Genomic DNA, 24,091 nt, shown 5'->3' on the forward strand with positions numbered 1-24,091 from the left:
TTCTTAACACAAGTGTAAAATAAAGATATCTAAGGTAGGAATTTGCTGGTGAAGATGCTCTGTCAGTTTGAGTATCTGACTGACCTCTTGTTTTTGGCTTTAGAGTTGCTGGCTTGATTGTTGCCTCTTCCTACCTGCATCTTGAACCATGTCCCTTACTTTCATGACTTTTTGGTTGATATGGGTGCACCATCCTGTGACCTAACTTCTGCCACTTAAACGCTGGTGGAAAATTTAACTCCTTCTGTGGATGTTGTTGGAGTAAAGTGTAGTTTAAGTGAATGAGGTCAAATAGGGACAGGCCCTCTATGAAACCTAGCAAACAGCAGTGGCTACTAATGAATACTTGGGGAAGGCATGTAAACAATGTCTGGAACTGAAGAATTTAAAAGGTTTTCAGTGCATTTAAAAATACCCCAGAACCCAGTGTTTTAAAATGCCTTTTGAATGGTCCTAAGACTGAGGTTAGCAAAGCTGCTAAAGTAAATTTCTTTTTTTCTACATATTCTGCTTTTTATTTCTTCTTGTTGTTGTTACCACTTAAATAGTGCCTATATTGTTTACAGTAGTGCCACAATATTAATATTTGAAGTTACTTACAACATCAGGTATTAAATGTTCAAAAGAAATAATTATTTAGAAGATTAACTTATCTTTATTTAGTTTGTTTGGCAGAGTTCATGTATTGTCACACAGCATAGATAAACTGTCACTGTATTTCATGCTTCAGAACAGAGGATATTACTGAACTAATATAAGGCAAATTTATTTTGTAATTCAGCTTGTGTCATTGAGTAACTATGTTTTTATAAAACATTTCAACTTTTTTTATTATTACTTGTGGATTGTGTCAGTGAGGGTTTCTTAATTGGTTTTTTTTTTTTTTTTTTGTAATTAGCAATGCTGTACCGTGTGTCATGCATGAAATAAAGGTGTGAACTTAAGCACAAATCCAAAATGGAGGTCCTTATCAGAGCAAAACTGGAGGAACAAAACAAAATGGCAGTACTATAACAGAAGTTCCCAAACTTATTCTGCTGAAGTTTGGTCCCTGATCTTGATATCTAAAGGACTGTTGGTACCAGTGGTGTTAAATTCTCTTTATAGGTATTTTTTAGGTTTATAGGTATCTCTCAGAGCAGGACCTCTGTCCTACATTCATCAACCTGCAAACCATCTGAAACCAGGACCCGGCCCTGTGCTTCTAACTTGCTTAGGGGTTCATCACCCCCTACTTCACTCCATCCTTTTGTCATCCATCAAAATCTACCCCTGTACAGCAGGTCCCCTTGGAAAGCTGCTCTCATAACAGTACTGATTAGTGAAAAGCAGGGGTGGCACTGGCTCTGAGTACAGCTGGAAGTGCTATAATGTTCCATACTTAGGAATAATGTGTGGCAAGTGACTGGTCCCACAAACCCTTCTGCAGATAAGTAATCCTATCAAAGGCAGTTGAGTGCATTTGATTAAGGATTACATGTGATTAGTGGGCTGCAAGGTTGAGAGTACAACTTGTATCATTAATGAGTATTCACATATTAATGCTACTTTGAGCAGAGATTGAACTAGATGACCTCTGAGGCCTGTTCCTACTAGAATGATTTTTTGATTATCACACTTGTATTATGCAAATAGATAACTTCCTTTGTAAAAAAATTTAAGTTGGATAAGCTAAACTCTAGTAAGTCACTGCCATTATTTTACCTAATTGCATCACGTTGTAGCATGGAGTTGCAAATTTGACCCAAGTTTAAGATTTAAAACAGTAAGAGGAATACACTCATGCCTTTTTTGTGTATTGCTTCAAATTCTTTGTGTACAGTGTTATGTCAGTTTGAATTCCTTGTGTAGGAATTCTTTCCTAGCATACAGTTGACTTGTTCTAGAATTAGTCCAGAGGAGAGTGGCTGAAAGTCTGATGCTTTATGTGCAATTGAGGTGCTTGAATGGATTTAAACTTACTCTGCCTAATTCAGGTACCACTAGTACTGAACTACTGTAATGAAGGCATCAGTGCAGGTTAGCAGCCTAAGAAAGGCTTGAGGCCCTAAAAACTTTTCAAAGCAAGGACTCAGAATGTGAGACGGCATTCTTATATTGAAAAAAAAAATCCCAAACCCACTACCACCCTTACAAATCCCCCCACTGTTAGAATATACTATGTAGAATCTGAATACATGTAGATGTTGAGACACAGCTGGTTGAGTTTAATAAAAAATAATCCTTCTCATGTGCAGGGAGATTATTAATCCATATGATTATGGATTTTCTTCCTGTGTCTGGATAAACTTTGTACCCATTGATACTTCTATAACTGTTCTCATTTGGTATTGTTAATTACTTACTTTTAAGCAAGAAGTTGGTGATAAGAGAGGAAATCCCTAATCTGCTGTCTGTAAAAGGCCAATCACTTTCACTTGCATGCAATTAGAAATGTTTTTATGTAACATTTTGAGCTTCCCAATAGTTGCATTAATCTCAGTAACAGGCTATAGTTGTCATGTCTTATTGGTAGCAGTGTATTTCAGGAAAACACTTGTTTGTGTGCTTTTATTTAAAAATACAAGGAGTATGGTAACATTGCAAATAATGTTTTAAGGACCTGATGGGTCTCTTGGGCTTTTAGGGAGTATAGAAAGCAATTAAAAGGAATAAGATGTGCTAGGAGGGAGTGGAGTTATTTCTTTATGCTTTATTTCTTTGCCACAAGGATGTTATGGGCATTTTATTATTTTCAAATAATGTTGATTGGATGTTATCTGATTATGGGATTAGAGTGGCAAAAGACTGAATGCTAGAATGAAGTGCTAAAGACTCCTAAGTCACCAGGACTCGATGCTATTCATTCCTTTAGTGGTTCTAAAGGATGAAGTGGCTGATCTGCTAAGAAGAATGCATCTCGTTAGGATGAGATGCTGTGCCAGGAGACCGGAAGCTGTCAAGTGCTGTACATACTGTACTTCTAAACTGAACACAAAGAGCAGAGCTGGAATTTGCAGACCAAGGACTCTTATTTTAATGCTACTTAAGTAGCTTTGAATTCTGCATGGATAGTGTAGTAGTTTGTGAGCACAAGATACAACAGCTTTCTATGCAGTTGTATCTTAGAGGTAATGAAAAATACCAGCTGCAGCTGGGGTTCTTGTCATGTGTCCCTTGCTTGTGTGTTTGTTCCCTAATAACAAGGGCATAGGCTGCAGTCTGTACTTCACTTCGGTCTGTTTGTGAGTTGGTCTTCTATATCTGTCTGCCCAGTACTTGGATTTCTGAAATCTCTGAATTCTTATTAAACTATAAATGACTTTTCAATTTTCCTTTTTGATAAAGTTTCAATCACTCCCTGATTTCCAAGTTAGAAAAGGCCAGGCCTAACCTAAGCAGACATATTTAACTGCATTAATCTCTTCTGTGTTTAGCAGTCTAAAGAATATCTAAGTTGCTTCTGTTATTAGTAGACTAGAGAGGGATGAACCGACATACTTATACACTCACACACCCTGTTTAGTTCATCCCACCTTAAACTTGCAGTGTATGGCCTTTGGCAGGAAATTGTATCCCACGCAATTTTGGTGAGGCTCTGCAAGTTGTCATTTTTGATGCCATTGTGGGGATGATGACCAGTGATGCAGAGGTGGAACTGAAAGTTAAAGCAGTCCAGTAGTATGCTATGCTGCTTTCAGTGGCAAAGCTGTGATGTACCTTGTAGTTCACACTCAGATGACAAGAGCAGTTCTTAAGTACTGACATTTGTAGCTGCAATTAGCTGTGTGGTCTTGCTCCCTCACTTTCCTTCCTGTTGTATTAGCACAGTGATTTGTGCCATCATGCAGTGACTTGAATCAGAAAATTGATCCTGACTTCGAGAGGGATCTGTGGCAAGCAGCAATTTCTGACCCAATCTAGTTCCTCACTCTGGTCTAGTGGGTGGCTCCACCAGGAGATGGGATCATGGCCTAAGGATCAGAACAAGCAGCAGGAGGGTCCTCTGTCTTTGAACTGGCATTTTACCAGAATAGATGCTCATCAGATTATGCCTTTAGAATCTGTGACTCATCTTGCCCTCAAGTAAGCATCCCAAGTAGTACAGAATACATTCTGTAAAATCAGAGAAACTTGAAGTTGTGAGAAACTTGAAGGCAGCCTTCTAAAGCTGTCTGTATTAGCACAATGGTGGTAGATGACATTTGGTAGTTTTAGTTACAAAATAATTCATGCTGGAAGGGGTAACTTCAACTACTTGAAGATAATTCTATATTACAAGCAAAATATTCTGCAAAATACATGTATCATTGTAGATACCCAGGTGAAAGCCTCTTTGAAGAGAAGAAATATATAATGTATAAGAAACATCCCTAAAATGTATGGAAATGGTGCTCTGCAGTAGCATTAAATGGAAGTTCCTTATCTGGGCATCTCTGCTTAGATGAACTGTCTGTCTGGTTTAATGAATCAATTTATACTTTTATCAATCACTGCATATACGTATCCTTTATGTATTTTATATGCTATTGTTAAGTAACAAGTTCTTGAAAACTAAATAAAGTATTTTCAGTAAGTTTAGACCAAATAAAGTTGCTTTATTTCTTGCTTGCAGTTCAATTACTTCAGATGATCTGTAAATTTTCAATAATGGCAATACATTCATTCTGCCATTTGGAGGAGCCTGTGCCACAGAATAATGATCTGAAGAAAGCTCACTCATTTGCAAGGAAGAGTCTTCATTTGGGAATTAGCACTGATGCAGCTCAAGGGTGCTTTTTCAAGTCCAGGTATGTTTTGTTTAATTATTCTTACTTGGGTTTGGTATGCTGGCATTTCATTTACATTAGCATATATGCTATGTCCTGTCAGAGCCTTTGTGTTGGTCATTTGACACATGAAGTATGTTGAAATTAAAAGGCACATGTAGGAGCAGACATACAAGATGAGTAGAGGGAGATAGTCTGGAAAATAATTCTGGCACCATTTATTATTTCTCAAGTAGCTGTCAATGGAGGTTATGATCTTAATGACACAATTCCCTTTTGCTGCATGCTTTTTCAGACTTTTTGTATGTGTTTATTATATAAATTCAGTATTTTGCTAAGCCTGAGTTGTTGTTTTGTATCAAAATGTTATTAAGTCTCAAGTCATTCAGAGGCAGTAAAAAGGAAGGCACAGTTAGGTTTTCACAACTTGGAAAATTTTCTGCTTTAAAAAAATCAGCCTTGGCATTTTTAAAAATTTATTTTAATTTTATTTTTTCTAAAGTGTGTTATTAAATCTTGGCATTGTAACACCTGACCAGGATTTAATTTTAGACTAATGGTTTCTCTATTTAGCATTTATTTTTTTTCAAGACATCCAATTATTTTAATAACTTGATCATGACTTCACAGCACAAGTTGGTTTCTAGTAATATTCTGTATGGGAGCTATATGCAATGTATATTCAATAAGAACTATTAGCAGTAAATTAATAAAATAATTGTGAATATTTAAACAGGCACTTGAATTTCTTGTGTTCTCATTGCAAACTGTGGGGATTCTTTAAGTGGTGATGGGTTTGGTGTTCCAACCAGCAGACAAATAAATGATAATGTGAGAAAAAACCCACCAGCAAATGTTTCTTATCAGGTAGAGTACAGTTAGTCAGCCTTTTCAGTGGTGCACAAATCAAGAATCTTTTAATGATATCTGTCTACTCTGTTAGTTAAATTACTAGTTTAGTTAGTTAAATTAGATTTGCTAGTTAAATTAGATTTATTAGTTAAATTACTTGATCATTTGCATTTTTCTAGATGCATATATGATCTGAGAAGCTTTAACAATATCATTTGTCATGCTAAAAATCCTGCAGAATTAAATGGATTTCAAATTTCTCAGGTATATTATTGTGGTATCTTTTGGGTCTGGAAACAGAGGCTCCTGTTCTGTGTGTTTTCATGCATGTTTGACTTCCTGTCAGTGCCTTCCTGGTAGACAACTGATGCTGAGAACTTCGGTGACATAGAAAGAACATTGCTTTTTTTTTTAAGTGTAAGCCTTTAATTTAGTCCCCTCATTCTTGTAGGAATCATGAAGATGATGTTTTAAATAAATGCTTTATAATGTAATGGATAATTAGAAGTCAGAGACTAGTTTAAAATAGCTTTTGAATTGTTTGTGTACTCCAAACAGGAATAGCAGTAGTGAAAAGGAGGCTGTTGCTTCAGTGTATTTCTAAAAATTGAAATACATGTCAATATAATCATCACAAACCAGAATTATCTGGTCCTATTTTGCAGTATGAATGCTATGAATAGTGTTCACTAGATACAATTTTAATTTTTTTTTTAATGACACAATTATAAAAACTGAGGGCTTTGGTGTATCCAAATTTATTTTTAAGGTAATTGAAGGACAATATTTATTCTTAAGCTTATTAGGTCTTGTTGGTGAGAATCTATTCCAACTGCACATGAAGTCAAACTTTAATGGAACACAGTTCCATTGAACCAAAAGTAGGACAAGAGTGAAACAGAAACCAAGTTCCATATTATTCATAATAATGCTTAAGGTGTCTATAATATGGATATTGAGAGCAGCAAGTGTATTTTTTTTTTCAGACTCTTTCAGCAGAACTGTTATTTTCCTAACACAACCTCTGGTACAAGGATAAAATTGGGTTTTTGTCAAAGAACAGAGTCCTGTATCTGAAGATTAAGAAGGTAAGGTATTTGAGATTATATCATTTCAGCAAGCAGTTAACAGTAATTTTGGTTATTTGTTACTTTGCACAGAAATATACCAAAATACTTGATTCATCATGCATCAAGAAGTCTCAAGCATTTTATATCAGTTCCTTTTTGCTGGCTGGGGTTTTTTTCCCCTTTTTATCTCATCAGTGGAATTTCTGAAAACATTCAGCTCTGCTTTCTAAATGTGTTTTCTGTGAAATCAATGAGTTGACCTGAGTGGGAATGAAGGTTGGTTTATCTTTGGTGAGTCAAAGTTAAGTTGTCAATAACTGATGTTGAAATACCATCCTTCAAATGCTAGGTGCTTGACATTCAGTGGGATGAGAATCTCAGAACTGACTACTGGGGACTCCCAGGCTACAGATCAGGTAAATAACTTCTTTGGAGGAGGAAATTAAAGGTGTCTTCTTTTTAAAATTATGATAATTAAGTAGCAAAGTGTGCAATTTAAACTATAAATATTTCCCACTTAACATTTAATTTAAAATAGGCATGTCTATATTTGTGAGAGGATTTGTTAGTTGCTGTTTGAGCCTTATATAATTATCTAACATTCCAGCAGTACTGTTTCTAAAGAGGACTTCTGTACTGACACAGAACATGAATGTCTATTTCTAATCCCATTTTCCAATGTGAACCTGTGTGTAGTTGGTTCAGCTACTGTGGTTTTTATTTTGCAAAGATAGAGATGTCTTCTCATACTGAATGTATAATTTAGAACTAACAGCTTCCAAGTGATAGGGGTTCTCTTCAGATCATGGGATTAACTTGGTTTGTTTCCTGCTTCAGCTAGTCCCCACTTTCTCCAAGAGCAGGGTAACTAAATTGTGTTGTGACAGCTCAGTATAGTTGCTAACAGAGAGCCTTAAAGTCCCCCAGAACTGGTGCTGCTGTAGTTTATTTCTGCTCTTGGAAAGTACAGTGGTGCTGCTGCCTCAGTACTGGGGGAAGGAAACTTGGAGAGGAACGGTGTGCAACGGCAGCAGGAGCTGCTATGGCCATCTCTGGTGGCTTCTCCTAGTTCAGCATCCAGGCTCCTCTTTTGCTCTGCTTTTTGGGAGGGATGGGGAGGAAAAAGGTGGAAAATAGTTCTGTAATTGTTAAAAAAAGCAGTAAGTTTTCCTTGTTAAAAAACAGAAAGTTTTTCCTCTGTTGTAGTGTTTCAAAGAGAAGACATGACAGATTTGGGTATTTGTTTTTAAGACTTACCCAATTTCAACTATAGACTTACTTCCTTGCCACCTTCAAAACCAGAAAGATAATATAAAAGGATCAGTATTTTGAGATCAAGAATAAAAATTGAGAGTATTTTAAGATAAAAGATTACAACAAATCAAAGAAATACATGTATTACCTTTTAAGATATTTAACTTCAATGGGCTGTTACCATCAATGAGATATATTTAGGGTTTTCTATGTTCAGTTCTATAGGCAATATAGAATGTGAGAGAAACAGCTGCATCTGAAATAGATCATCTGCTTTAAAAAGTAAGCAATAATTCCTTCCAAGCAATTGGTTAAAAAAACTATTTAAATACAAGTGGCTTTATAGTAGCTTCCTAATTCATTTAAGTAAGTAGAAGGAGAATTACATGCTTGTAATAAGTTGTGTGTTCCTAAGTGGTGAAGAATACAAGGTTTTTTTCCCTATAGAAATGAGTAATCCCTGTAATTTTTGCCACAGGATATACTAAACTATTGGGGGCAAATTCCTGTACCTCTTGAATTTGTAAAGTTATAGAAAATTTGATCAACAGTTATTAAAGGTTCTTTATAATTAAAAAAAAATCATGTAGCACACAGCACATTCAATCTTAGAGAAGTGACGTGTTTTAAGAGACAGTTCATACCACTGTAGATAAGTTTGTTAGCACTTCAAAATAGAAGTCTCTGAGCAACACATCTGCTGTGCATGTACCTCTCTCTGTGGGTAACCCATTGATATATTAGTTTTATGGAATATCTTTGTTCCAGTGTTCTTTAGAACACAGCTTCCTGCCTGCTCAGAAGGACGTATCTTAACTTGTTCTTGGGACTTGTGTTCCAAGAATGTCTGAGAGAGGGCTCATGTGGGAGCTGATGTGTAGCTTACCTTAGGGCTTAGCAACAATGGCAGGACTGGATACCACCCAATGTGCTACACTGATTTTGGGTCCCAACATCATGACATTTTTTTGAGAGCAGGCCCAGAAATTTGTTATCCTGGTCATGAACATCTAGCTTAAATGATCTCCTCTTGGATCCCAGTCTTTTATTGTTGTCATATTGAACTGGTTGGTTATATTTTTGAAGGAGGAGAATCTGTTGCCTTATCTGCAGTACAGCTATGGGAGTTTCAGGGTCTTCTAAAAGAGGATATCTCATTCCTGACATGCTCATCAAGAGGAGGTGATGAAGCCTATGTAGTGCTTGGACGATTAACTTCATTATCATGCTGTGGAATGGTAATTGTGTACATTATGGAATACTGTCAAAAAGAGCAGTGAAGTTGATTTTTAAGGAGTAGATTAGGTATTGCATCCTTCAAGATGCTTTCTGTAAGTTAAAAGTATTTTAAATTAATTTTTACAGAATTTCAGAGTATTGAGAAATGATAAATTTTGCATATAATAGACTACATTTACTGGCAGGTCTTTGAAGTGTTCTATTGACTATTTGCAATGAGATATTTTTTCTAAATAGAGACATTATGTTTGTTTAACAAGATTTTCTATATAAGTAGGCCCTTTCCATTAATTTATGATAGCATGCTGTACAAGAATTGTAATGTTGAGTTTTATTTTCAACTTTTTTCTTCTTGCTGAGGCTCATCAACTAGCTAACAAAAACCCCCTACTTTCAAGCACCTCACTTTTTAACAGGTTGATCCCTGGATGAGAACATTCATGCTATTAAAAGTCAATGTTTTACTAATTTTTTAATAACTAACGTACCTGTCAGTACATGTGCTAAGTTATGGTTGCTGCAATTCATATTCTTAGTGAGGCACATGCAGTTCACCTTTGATAGGTAAGTTACAGTTGTAGATATTTCACTTTATTCTAAGATTCCTGAGAGCAGAGGTCTTATTTTAGGGGGAGGCAGAGATAGGGAGACAAAAACAATGGATTTCTCTTGAGTCTATTTTGGAAGCTGTTGTAAAGAAGTCACAAGTAAAGAGGAAAATGCATTCTTGTTTTATCAGGTTATGCTGGTGTCTCAACTCAGTTGTCTGGGAGTTACCATTCTTGTTTTGTCCTTTAAAGAACACTGGGATAAATAGCTTTATCCTAAACTTTATTCCTTTAGAAACAAAACATTTGGGTTTTTGGTTGGTTTTTGGGTTTTTTTTTAACAGCACAGCTGGAATTGGCAAATGCTGTTTCAAACAACCAGGTAAAATGCAGGTGGTGTGGAAGTACTATTGTGCAGCTGAGCTAAAGGAATTTTGCTGGATAACTACTTGCCTGTTGTTGTCATTGGCAAGTTACAGGTAATTTCCAAAGCTGTAGTCTGGCAGAGAAGTAATAATTGCTTTTATGTGTATTTTTCAAGCCAAGACACACACTTTACTTTTACCAGTGTTTTTAAAAAGATTCAAAATTACCACAACATTGTTGCTTAAAAAAAAAGTTTGTTTTAAAAGAAAAGGAGATATGAAGAGAATAGTGACACTTGAGTGGCACAGAGAAAACTTTAGTCAGATGAACTCCTGACAGAATCTGGCAGAAATTCCAAGTCTGGTTTGTCTCTAGTAATTCCATTAGCATTTCAAAGGTTGGTGGTGTTCTGAGAATGACACAGGAGGGATTATTTTTTAAATTAAGAATTAGTACTCTAAAGTGTTGCCTGTGCTAGGAATATTGTTACTGTCTTGCAATAGGTAAATGGACTATATCTGAGATACTTGGTTTTCTATCAGACATTTCTCTTCTTTATCTGTACTGGCATAATTAAAGTATCAGCTACCTTTCCCCAGTGTGAATAGAGCTGTATCAGTATAAAATGTATCTATTGGTAGCTTATTTCCATGCAGAAGGAAACAACCTGGCAGCACTGGCCCAATTCCAGGAATTGTTTTTAATTATATTGCAGTTGCTATGCCAGTATAAATTATTCTTATTGGAGATCTTGCACCAGATGAAAGTGACTTCAATCTAGTTTATTTGCCCTTATCCATACAGCCCCATAAAAAATTACACCACTTCAGTTTCACAGGTTTGATTTGCCTTTGTAGGCTGACTTGCTCTTTACACTGACTTATCTCCATTTCTGCTAAAGGATATAAACAATGAGTGTTTTGACAATGAAAATGCATCTTCTGTTCTGATATAAGCCTAATCTATTCAGTTAATGCTAGAACAAGTACAGTTTACTGTGAAGGTTATAATATTTCCATCTGGCTGAGTGCACCAGAGCCTATAGAGCACCTGTCCCCATCCTGAATCCTAACAACTCTGTTATTTAGCATGAAGTAAAATGTTTTATCAACTTTCAACTGCTCTTTTATAGAACAGTGAACAGTGTCTTGCCTCACTTTTCTACTATCCAGTATGTGTTACCTAAGAAAGAGTTAGGAAGGTTGAAGTCAGAATATAAGAGCTTGGATCATTTGCAAATAGGGCTGATCTGCATGTGCTTGTTCTATACAGATATTGTTGAGTAGATTCAGATCATGTCTGTTTTAAAGCTACAAGTGAGGGAGAGATCTTTAAGATGTGGGGAGGGGATTGTGATGGGGAAAAGAACTGAAAATAAGTATAAAATAAGTCTAAGTATACTGCTATAAGCCTGGGAGCAGTAAAGAAGGGACCTTGCCAGAGACTAACTCACAGAAACAGAAAGGGCCAAAAGCCCAGGGACCTTTGACCATTCAGAGAACATTCACTAACTTTAATTAGCTGTTCTCTGTCCTGGGCTTACTGATTGCTTCTTCCACCTCTTGCTGTCTGTTCTACCTCTTCACTTCTGCTTTGTTCCTGCATGCTACATATGCTTCCTCCCACCCAATGTGCCCTCCTTACCCTGTACCTCCTTCTATGTTGTTTGCAAGCAAAAGCCACCTGCAAAGTAGAACTACTGTTACATTTACTGCAGTCCGGCTGTTTGTGCTGTGTGTGGACTTTTCCCCTGTGCTGTCTTACCTGTTTAGACTTGTTCTTCTAATGTGGTCGGGGACCTTTTACTGTTCTGTGTATTTGCTCTATCCAGCATAAATGGAACTTCAATTTTCATAAGTCCTTAGAAAACCTTAAGTATAGTTTAAGAATAATGTTTCTTTATCCTGTTCTTTTATAAAAATCATTCACAAGCAAATGACCACCCTTAATGAGATGAAACATATGAGATTTCATGGGATAAAAAGGAATTTTGCTCTTGCAGTTTTTCTGTAAGTGAACCATGATTAAAAATGTTATATATTATAATGTTATAATGTTACAGCTGTGGTTATATTAGTGTCCAGCATAATAGGATGAATGTTTCAGAATGAATTTTCTATTTGCTGTGTTTGCATTGCACTTGCAGTGGTTTGCAAATTGCTGGTTTGTTTTCCATGTCTTACAGCTATATAATTTGCTTTCTAGAAACCATTTTGATAGGTGTGGGTTGCTTGTCAGAAATTGTTCCGAAGCTTGAGTGCAAAGGAAGCAGGGTACTAATGATGAATAAGAATGGATATCTTGAGGATAACAATGGATATGGCATCTTCAAAAGCAGTGGCATTCTGGTAAGAATTTGCATGTAATTTATTAAACACTATGTGATAGTTCTCAGTAAAATGTGTTTGTGTCTCTCTCTGAGGATTTGTCTGATGAAATTTTCTTCTAAAATGTGAAAAGTAGGAGGATTGCTCTATATCATGAAGTATTTTAAATTCTGAAGCATTGTACAACTTTACTTAGCATTGAGTTCTTGCATATAAAAATAGTGAAAACATCTTTTTAGAAAAGTTATTTTAGAGAGGGAGTTAGTGGCCGTTTATGGCTCACTGTTTGTGAGCCTGTTTCTCTGAATATTTAGAACTGAATATTTTTGAACTGTCATTTAAAAAAAAAACCTGCTTTTGTTTCACTCAGAGTATACTCTCTCATGGTATATTTCACCACTATACATGAGAATGTTCTAACAGGCATTGCATCCAGCTTTGCAGGAGATACAAAACACATAATTATTGACAAACTAATCATAGCTGGAAACTTTTAATCCTCATATTGGTTAAAAAAATATGACAGCATGCTAAGTTACTGATTGGTACTACTTTGTTGGAAGTTTCACACCATTTAAATAATATACACAATTAGAAAGTGCAAGTAAAAACACCAATTAAAGTTTTACTGTAACTGCAATGTAGTACAAGTGATTCCTTTAAGTTTAGTATTTGAAATAACTTAGGCCAACAATTCCCTAAGCAAAAATTTTTGTTTTCACTAAAACAAAGTATATTCTTATCTTTGTAGATAATGACTTCTTGAAATTAACAAAGAATTTGTGCCTCTTTTCCGTCCTACTCTTTGAATCCCACTGGTGGTCTATATTGAAGTGGAACTCTTCTGTGGCAGCTGGCAATTCTCAAAGCTCCTTGGTTAAGGGTATTTTGAGGTGCTGGATGTGCATATGCTCTGTAGTAAAGAGCAGCGCAGACACTGCACATTCTTCTGCTGAGCCAGTTTCATAGCTGAGATAGCTGTTCCAGAGCATGCTACTTGAAATCAGGGTTTAGACACACCTCAGGAGCTCTGAATTTTGTCATGCCCTGCAGAAAGCAGCGGTGGCCAGGAGCCGATTCACAAGCGGATTAGGCGTTAATCGGATAGTCTGTGTTGGTCAGAGGGCTGGTGGCTCATGTCTAAGCAGTAACAGCGGGCCTGGCAGAGGCCTTAGCCCTGCTCAGAGGCAAGGATAAGGAGCTCAGACACATCCTTGTGCCAGCACAGATACTTCCCATGCACATACAGTGAGAGCAGGAAAACAGGGGTGTATTCTCACGGGGGTGAGCGCCAGCCAGGCTGGCAGAGCCCAGCTGCTCTGGGCTCCATTGCACAGTATAGATGTACATCATAACAGGTACCTAGGGCAGCATTCATTGAAACAGAGCATCCTCACTGAGATACTGCGGGAGCAAGGACAGAGAATGCCTGGTAGGTGAGCTCCTGAAAGGTCTGGCCACACTCCAAAAGTCTCATGTAAGTGCATAAGTTAGACCTAAAAAGATTAATGTAAGCAGTCTCCTTATTTGAAATTAGATTGGCAAGCAAGGTGACTAAGAGTGACTATTTAATATCCCTTTCTCTAACATTCAGTTTTTCATTCTTACTTTTGAGGTGGGAGTAAGATAAAATCTGGCCCTCAAAGTACTGTGTACTCATTCCAGTGCCAAAACATGAAATACAAATCAGCACCTTAAATTTAGGGGCATACTAGGTTCTCTAGTGCACTTGGACAAATATGCATGTTAGATATATGAATGTAAACTTAGCTGCTTTGATGTACTTATAAATGGTTTTTTTTGGACTGCTGTGATTCTGTGGGCTAATGTAGTAAGAAGCTAATGGAGAGGAAACTAGGCTGCTCTACAACTTTTATTTTTCTTGCCAAGCTAATCTTTCACTCAGGTTCATTGCACGTCAAGTGTTTGGTTAATTATTTTATCTTATTTATATTTTAAACCAACTTTTTTCAGGAGGAGGGGTGGAGGGAGAGAGGGCTAAGGGAGTGGTGTTAAGTTCTGAGTTTTAAATTCCCTCAGATTCTGAAGGAGGATACCAGTGAAGAAAAACCTACTTTGCAATTTCCCTATTGTAGAGGTACCTTATCTGTGGGTGCAGTAGTTATAAAAGTCAAGTCTGGAGTGTCTTTTTTTGTTGATCTTTTCTAAGATGACTGTACTGACTGGTATGGTTTCAAATAAAAACAGTTAAGTTATGGACTTGTAAAAGAGTTGACTGTCATTTTCTGCTTAATTCCTCTTTTGCTGAATAATTTCTGTGATATTAACTTCATTTGTGACACTTTACTAGGTGCAGGCCTGAGGGGGAAAATGTTATAGTTCTTTCACAATTCATTGGTTTGTGGATATTTCTGTTATGTTGTTTCCACACTGAATGACTCATATGTTAAATGAATATGCCAGCCCCAAGGCATGCCCTCGCTATTGCAGCCCACAGTGAAACTTGATGCCATTGCACAGAAAAATGTGGAAGATGCTCATATCCGTTTGAATCCTTGGGAAGTTCTGTGCACTTTGGACACGTGTGCTAGCAATTACTCAATGTATGTTCTTTCAAAAAGCTGTGGTTTACCATGTCTGATTGCTCTTTTTCACACTGTTGATTTGCTGAGTTTGTAAGCTACATCTGTCTTGTGAGCCCAAGTTGGAACTGAGAAATGGTAATTTTTAGTTGTTTTTTTGTTTCTTTTAACAAGGTGGTACAGTTTCATTGTATTCATTTCTGGACTGTTTCATGAGAAGCTACAGAAGTAATCTGATTTGCTTTGCCACCTGTGCATTTTTTAAGGTATTTTGACAGATTCAGAAATTGTTTTATTTTGGAAGTTGATAGCACAGATCTAATGCTCTCCACATTGTGAAAACACTAATTAGTATTAGATTGAACAAGCTGGACCTGATTACCTTAGCTCTCTTTGAATTTTGGCTTTCTTACCCATTTGATTTTTCATTGTTTAATGAGAATGTGAAAGACGAAACAGATTTACCTATTGATGAAGTCACAAAAATTATCACATTACAGAAGCTTCACATCAGAATGTTGCTAGGAGCAGGCTCTTTGGTATCTGTAATAGGGAGAGAGATGTGCACTCACAGCAGTGAGAGGAAAGGCTTTGAAAAGTATATGATGTAAAACTTTTTTGATACTGTTTTGAATCTTTAGGACATTTGGGCTTTTTTTCATGTGCCATATAGTGGTGTTAACTCTAAGTCTTCATTGATTCATATAGTGGAAGTATGTGTATGGCTCCAGAATTTTTGTTCTGTGGTTTTGTTTTGTGGTTTTGATAGGAGTAAGACAGATTGCTGTGACAGGATAGATAAAACATATCACAAGTCAGGTATTTTGGTTTTTAAATAATGGTCTTGTTCTGTCGTGCATAGTATGCAGTGGAGGAGTTCATGCCAAAGTGAACAGCTGCATTTATGGGGAAGACCACTCTTCAATATAAATTTTTCACTCAACATTACTCATGGCTGTACTTTGGGTGCAACTTTTTCTGTCTGTGTCCCTGCTTGTTTTCATGAGGAGGTTGTCACTGCCCACCTAACTCTACTTTCACTGATGGGGAGCTTGTCTGTCCCATCCCCTGTCAGCTTTGGCAGCAAGACCAGGCACGTTAATGAAAACTATGTGCAACTGTTAACAACATCGATCACAATTGTACAGGAAACACTGGAAGGCAATAAAAGCAACTGTTTCAATCCTGTTTGCATTCTAGTGCCCCCTGACCAAGTCATCTCAGGTCTCACTAAGGTGAGACATTAAGGATGTCTCACTAAAATGGTATTAAAACATACAAAGTTATAACAAGTCTACTGTTTGATCTTCAAGTGGTGGCAAGAAGGAGGTAGCAAAGTGAAAATACATCAGAAATTATTGCTCTGGCCAGCTGATGTGTTTGAAAGAATGGTGTGAAGGTGCAGAGGGTAGTAATCTTGTACAGCTGCATTTGCTTATAATAGACCATAGTGACAACAGCAAGCCAGAAAGCAGATGTGCTGGTGTATTCCACATCTATGGGTGTAAAAGCTGCCTCTCTGGACTTCTTGCAGTCTTGGGCTTGTCAAGAGCCTTCTTTGTTTGCCAGGAGAGATCCTGGACTCGTGCTGGTGTCTGCTGCAGCATGTACAGTTTTAGTCCTGCTCTCTCTCTTTCCCACCTGTTCCACATAATTTTTTCTGTTCCTGTACTGCATGATGAAGATGTGCAGCTCTCAGGTAAAGCTCAGGGGGCTGAGTTTTGACTAACAAATCAGGGTTTCTTACAAGTATAGAAGGAGCATCGATGTCAGGGGCTGGTGGTACCATCCTCTTCCTTTTCCTGTGGAATCCTTCAATGCTTTTCTCTCGGGGGAGGTGGCAGTGCTCAGCTCTGCCGGTTACCTGCGCACGGGCCGTGTTGCACATGAGCACGTCCGAGTGGCCTCAGGGTGTTCCCGTGGGATCTGTCCTCGAGCCAGCGCGGCCAGAAATTTCTCCATTGGGATGGTCCGGGCATCGCCTCGGTGCCTTCAGGCCGCCGGGCGGGAGGCGAGCGGCTCCTGCCCGGCATTAGGACCCGGCAGGTCGTGCCTCCCTCTCTCCCCCTCCCTCGCCAGGTCGCTGGCGGCGGCCCCGGGGAGCGGCAGCGGCCGGGGCTGGAGGGACCTTTGCCCGCCGAACAGCCGCTGCACCGGGCGGGCGGAGCGCCCGCTCCACGCTGGCTTCGTGTCAGGTTTCTTTTGTGCGTTTATAGCAGAAACTTCGCTCTTCCTTCAGTGGTTAGGCAGGGGATTGTGGCACTTGTTCTTCTTTGTAAACGCGCTTTGGCTAATGTTAAAATACATCGAATTTAATGCCTACATGATATTCGTACTACAAGACTTTCACAGCAAGTACTATGTATCCTGCTGAACTCTTTGTGGTATCATATTTGAAACAAGACCGTAAGAATAAGAGTTCTAACCATTAAATTAGGATTAGACTGGAGCAGAAGTTGATATATTATCTGACACTTGGCTTCTGTAGTGCCTGTCACAAAGTAATGGCTCTCTTAAACTGCACATTAATCATCAACAACAAGTTCAGAAATGTCTGTTTCAGTCCAGAAACTCTTATTACCAAATAAATAGCTTTGGTACTGTTTATTACCAAATAAATAGCTTTGGTACTGTTGGAATGAGCAAAGAAGTGTCCTTAACAAGAAATTCCTTTACATCTACATGTAGTAAGTTTACACCCTTTCTCCCATGAGTTTAATTTATTGCTCTTGCCCACCTTCTATTTAAAAAGGAAAAAAGCATGGGACAACTTTGCAGGTAAGTGTCCAATGAGGTATATTTCAAGTTATGTACATTTAGAACATACTATCAAGCATAGAAAAGCAAAATGTCACTTTTATTTCAGAGTAATTTGTTAATGGGATGTGTTATTAAAACGATCACAGGTAGAAACTATACAACTGAAAGGTAAATCTGCCAAGTGACAGTTCTTGCACTCAAATACACAGCCCATGAAAACAGCAAAACAGTAAGTCACCCAAGGAGAATAATTTTTATGTTCTTAGTATCCTGGTGGTGAATGATCTGCTTTTAGAACACAGATGATGTTGCCTTTTGGGTTCAGAAGTTTTATATAGCCTTTCTGCAACCTGTTGCATTGCTTTTATTCCAGACAGTTTTCCTGTCATTGCTGGCAGTAAGGTCTTCTCAGACCCAGAGCTGCCCATGGACTGAAATTCCCTGCTCTAGCAGAACCAGAGCCTACACTCAAGTATCACCACATGAAGTTCATGTAGCTTTTTAAATCTATCTATTTCTTGTGTCCTAGTACAAGCTGTATTCTCTTTATCCAAGAAAAAATTCCCAGGCAATCTTTCTGGTTCTTTGCACTCTCTATATTACTGACATATGAGTCTTCACTTTTACTGTCTCTTGTGCTGTGTGATGCTGCAGCCTTTTACTTCTGCCCTGTTTACCTGACCCAGCCCTTGACTAGGTCCAACCTTTCATTGACAGTGCTGGCAGCATCTCCTGCTCCCCCACCTCCAGACAATATCACATTCTCTTCACCTTCCCAGATACGATGGAAAAAATCAACCAAAATATGAAGCCACATCTTTATGCTCTCTTTCATTTTTGCCTATCCTCATAAAATGAAGACTCTGCTCCTTGAAAAAAAATTATAATGCTATATGTTTTATATAGGTTATAATGTTATATATGTTTTTGTAATTGCTAATACAACAAGGTAGTGTGGGTCTCAGTATATGCAGTGACAATGTGCATTTCAAACTAAACCAGGATGATCTTAACAAGATAACCAAGCAGTATAGTTGTGGCATGCTAAGGATTCAGTGATTAAGCTAATTCTAGCTGGCTTGTCTGTGGGTGAGTGGTAAGTAGTCCATTTTTGTGTGCTCGTTAGCAAGATTTGTAATGAAAATCCTTGTTAACACAATCTTTTTAAAAAGTGATAAAGGGAATATTGTTCAGTATCAGGTCTTTGAAATATAGACAAGCTTCTAAGAAACTGGCTGTGATTGGAAATGAGGAAAAAAGATATTTTAGATAGAACCTGCAGTGATGGAGTAAACAAGTTCTTAATCATGCAGTTTTTAATTTTTCATGTACTCAACTTTACTGCTTACATAAAAGTTTAATGTGTCCAAACTTTAGTTGTTTCAAAACCTTCTAAAGACAGTTACTGTTGTTAATGAGCTATTAATAGTATTTAATGCAAACTGTAGGAAGAGTTTACTGTGAGATTGTGAATAAAATTTCAGTAATGAAATCAAGTTGCTATTCCTTTTTTAATTTATATTTTTACAAAGGCATATCTGCTTATCATATTTGCTTAAACCATTATACAGTTTCCCATTTGGTAAAATACCTCCTAATGTTTCAGTGGATGTTAACTATGAGTAAGTTGCTTCCTGATTTCTCTATGTAGTAACTGATTTAATTTCTACTGTCATTGATAGGGACATTGTGTTAAGATTAATAACTGAATTTTCATTATAATTAATATGAATGGATTATATATGATGTGAAAAAAAACATTTTTTCTGCTCAGTTTTGAATTTTCCACACTTTCAGTGCTTCTTTGTATTTTTCTTGTGTTGTAAGAGAGCAAGCATATAAATGTCTGATCTGACCTCTCTAGAGCAATTACTTTACATGTCCATGCATAATATTCCTGATTTGAAACTTTCTAATTTCTCTTCATAGGATATTTTCTATGTTTAGTGCTGTTCACACTTGAACCCTGTCTATTGCTTTAGTATCCTTTTGGAGGGAGAGTGACCTGTACCTCATACGGGATTTTTTTTTTTTCTGGTAAGGTCACAGCGCTGATTTCTATAATCCTGTTACACTGGTTTTCTTCTAATTGTCTTGGATTGTTTAAGCTGCCTGTTTTATTATTTTTATTTTGATTGTAGTGATGTGTAAAGCACACATTTTCACTAAACTGCTTAAGTGGGCCCTGGTTCCTTCCTGAGGCCAAAGCAACTGGTGTGTTTTCCCATTATGGGATAACTGATCTAATGATTGACTTCCATTAAACAAATGCAATCCTACTACCCCCTTGCACCTGACACTGGCATGTAGTGATAGGACAAGGGTTAATGGCTTCAAACTGAAAGGAGATAGATTAGATGTTAGGAAGTAATTCTTTACTGTGAGTGTGGTGAGGTACTGGAACAAGTTTCCCAGAGAAGCTGTGGATGCCCCATGTCTGGAAGTGTTCAAGGCCAGGTTGGATGGGTCTTTGAGCCACCTGGTCCAGTGAAAGGTGTTCTTACCCATGGCAGGGAGGGTTGGAACTAGATGATCTTTAAGGTTCCCTCCAAACCAAACCATTTTATAATTGTATGACTTGTCTAATTGAAATTGATAATTAAAACAATTCCTGAAATGGGGCAAGGACTTTATAGCTGATGGTCCTTGTCTTTCGTTTTTCATGGAAGTTATCTTGGAAGTTATCTTGGCCAGACCTTTAAACAGATCTTTAAAGTGTCAGTGCTTGTGAGTATGTGAACATAAGACTGAGTAAATTCAATCTATGAGACGCTAAATGTTAGTGACTAACATCAATTTATCTGGAGATTTTGTAGGTAACTGTTACCCTCCCTTTGCCTAACACATTGAGTTTTATTGCACTAAGTTCTTTACAGTTGTGTCTTTAATTTGAAACCACATAAAACATAGACTGGTTTTTTTAATGGGTTTGTTTTAATATGTGTCTGTTATCTGTCTGTCATCATTTAAACCTTATTTAGTGTTTCTGGGGTCCACTTATTAATTTTGGTTAGATTAATAATTTTCCTTCATTCTGAGTAACTGAAATAACTGCAGATTTTCTGCCATGATACTTGTCCCAGTTTCTGAATTATTAACAACTGTACTGTAATACAGGACCAAATACGTCCCTTTCAGCATTTTGCGGTTAACCCTTTGCTATTAAGGACATTTATTATCATGAAATCAAATCATTTAATTCAATATTTTCCCTGGTTAGATTTTGATCAGATTTTCATCTATGACTGACTGTGTCCTCATTTTTTGTTTGATTGCTTCAGGAGGCATTTTTCTCTTTGGGCTTTGAAAGAACTTGTTTTCTGTTATCTGGAGCAAGAACTAGATTATCACCAGTAGCAGTTTTCTATTCTATTTTCTTTTTTACATGGTGCCTGGTATGACTTTTTATAATTGTTTATGCAGCCCATTCCCATGTCGAATCACCCTTTATATGAATAAATTCTTCTTGATATCCTAATTCTTCCTAATATTCTTCTTTTCCCTTCTCTGCTTTTTTAGCTATGTTGATTTGTCTGGAGGATTTGCCCATGATTCACAGTGGGGAGAAAAAAGCCAGTGCCAGATATGAATGCATTCCAGGTCTTTATTATAGGATTGAGGAATTTAGTAAATATCAGGGTTGAAGTTAGTGCATAGAGCCGTGCACCATTCACCAGGCATATGTGTGTAATGCTATGATAATTACACGATCAGGATGTGTCTAATGAAATACTGTATAGTGTTGTAAGACTGTTTTTGTATGATTGTAAAATAGTTAGTTCCTGTGATGCTTTGCATCATGCAGATGTGTGCTGGAAAGGATATCTGCAATTTTAAATTCTAGCAGTGTAAATATAATACAGCTGAAAGTAGCAAATACACAGAGGAAAATGGAAATGCTAGTAGTCAGGGAACATTCAAACTTTAGGGATCCGACTCCTGTAACTAAATCAAAAGACTGATTTCCTTAGGCCATTTCCACAGTGTATGCAGAGACTCCTTCACAGGACATTTTGTAGCATTTCAGGAGTTCCTTCAACCAAATCTCTCTCAAGGAGCCTCTCTCTATTTACTGTAGGGTAGGATCTGTCTCCTACATACCACTCTTGCTTACTTTTGGCATTTGAAAACAGGTGATGTGTATATAACTACTTATCACACATTTTGCTCATAGGGGCTGTAGGGGCAGGTTAGTAAGCTGAATTTCAGAGAAAGCTTTGAACAACAGTAATGCAGTAGGTTTTCAGATATTTAAGAGAGTTTCCATAAAGTGTAAGGTGTAAGACAGAAAAAGGCACAAGAAGTTTGTTTGAAAATACACCATGTGGGTGTGAGAGAAGCTGGAAGCTGGACTCCTGACACTGAATGGCAGGTGGGAGATAGGAAGGGAAGAGATACAAGAAGCATCCCTGAAATTTATTTTTGTATCAGTAGAAAGTGGAGGGTTTTTAGAGTGTTTTAGCCAAAAAAAAACATAACAACCAAATTAGACAGCATGATCTAATGGTCTTTTGAGCTTTATGTTTTATGAAAATTGGCTTGGTTGCAAACATGAGTAAACCACAGCTGTCTTCCTGAAAAAGATTAAGGAGTAATAGGTGTGGTGGTGATCACCACAAGGATGCAAGGATGGACCTTGAAAGTGAAGACAAGTGGTGGATGCTGCAGAAATATCCAGGGAGAGCTGTGGATATAGTGATGTGTTCTCCAAGTGATTGACAGGAAAAGGGTTTTTGCAGCAGTTCTCTGAGTGAATGTGTGTGATATGAGCCTGTGTTTGTCAAAAGCAAAGAGAAAAAATGTTGCTGAATCAAAAAACAGAGAGCAAAATCTTGCTGAATCAAAACATGATGATGATGATTAACCAATTGAATACTTTAGCTGATTGGGAGGATTAAGAAAAATACCATCTTGGAAATGTTGCATTGAAAGTATCCGCAAATTATGAATATGAATCTTGGGATTTGGAATATCTTTGGGATGTAAGGTGATGCTAGAGTCTGAGGAATAGGCAGGATGATGGTGTAGCTGTGCAGCTTTGTGTGTGTCACCAACAGTTAAGTCATTCATAGGAAAAACTGTAAAATCTGTCCTCAAATATAATTGTATTATTTATTATTTGACGTTCTTCACTCCTACAACTGCTTCCCACATAAAATTGCTTAGAATATTTCCCCACCTGCCACAAAGGACTGGACATTAATTGTTGAATTTGATTTGTAATGTCACAGTGGGATGCCTAGTATGAAAAGATGTATTTTGCATTTGCTGGGAAGGCACTGATCTTTTCATTTGGTTTATAGTAATGGTGAACACAGATGCAGTAATTTCCTTACAATTAAATTATGAAGTCAAGCCTTCTAATAACAATACTCCATAGTATTTCAGTAATAATTAATTGATTCTGTTCCTCAGTCTGATTCTGCCTGATGATACAAGAATTCCCCCCAGGAGGAGGAAGCTTTCAGCTTGCTTGAGAATTTTATAGCCAGGTTCTGAAACAACCACAGTCATTTTTCCCTTACCCCTTCAGCATGTCCTGGAACTCACAGGCTGAGAAAGGACAGAGGAAATACATCTGCTATTGGCTAACTTTCCAGTGGTATGTATTTGTATGGACATGGTAGCAAATAGGTGTGAGTTAGAATTTTTTCTAGGCTTTTCTGACTTAAACCAGAGAAGAGGCAGCTTTAGCATCAAGGAGGCATAGTTTGAAGAAAAAATCCAAACAGCTTTGTTGTTGTTGTTGTTGTTTTTCAATAAATTTCTGCCAGGTGTGGAAAACTAAACTGTTAGTGTATGTTTGCAACAGCAAGAAGAAAGGTTGTCTTAGGTGTTGAGTAGTTAGGTGTCCAGATTAAAAAGATAACACTTCAGCAAAAGAAAACCTGCCTTTCTTTGGAAATGTAATTCTGGCAAGGAATTTGATATTAATGGCCCATCAATAGTTTCAAGTTGTTCAAAGAAAGAGCAGTGATAGCCAGATAAGGCAGTAGATTACTCTCTGCTTGATGAACATTTGTGAAATCATAAATTCATTGAGCAAACATACCCCATGGGCATACTGGGTGCTGGGACCTCTGCCTGCACCAGGCTGAGCCCTGCTGGCTGCATCTTCCCCCCAAGTCCCTGTGTCCCTACAGAGTGACCCCAGGTTTGAGGCTGGAACTCTCTGGAGATAAAATAACCAAAATCTGACACTTCATTTGAAGTCCAGTGTTGTAGATTCTTTACTATGTGCCAGTTTCAGACATACATGTGGAATATAGCTGGGAATTCAATATTAAAATGGGAGTAAACATTTTGTTATCTGTCCTGAGCTAACACCAATTCTGAAAAGATAAACACATGTCATTTCTTCACAAATTTTGGAAATTTCATCTG

General features: G+C 37.4%; 1 long non-coding RNA gene across 3 annotated transcripts in view; it reads left to right on the forward strand.

Annotated features, from left to right (window-relative positions):
- The window catches only part of LOC129135211 (uncharacterized), a 32,820-nt gene that overhangs the window by 6,755 nt on the left and 1,974 nt on the right, over positions 1-24,091 (forward strand). For 2 of the 3 annotated variants that reach the window (XR_013180946.1, XR_008536265.2), the window contains exons 2-5: positions 4,595-4,769; positions 6,587-6,688; positions 7,020-7,086; positions 12,283-12,425. This is a non-coding gene — a long non-coding RNA (uncharacterized LOC129135211). Of the gene's footprint in view, positions 1-4,594; positions 4,770-6,586; positions 6,689-7,019; positions 7,087-12,282; positions 12,426-19,636; positions 23,310-24,091 lie in introns of all 3 variants that reach the window. The other variant, XR_013180947.1, reaches the window with a different exon arrangement.

The sequence above is a fragment of the Agelaius phoeniceus genome, chromosome 2 (genome assembly GCF_051311805.1).
Source record: "Agelaius phoeniceus isolate bAgePho1 chromosome 2, bAgePho1.hap1, whole genome shotgun sequence".
NCBI lineage: Eukaryota > Metazoa > Chordata > Aves > Passeriformes > Icteridae > Agelaius > Agelaius phoeniceus.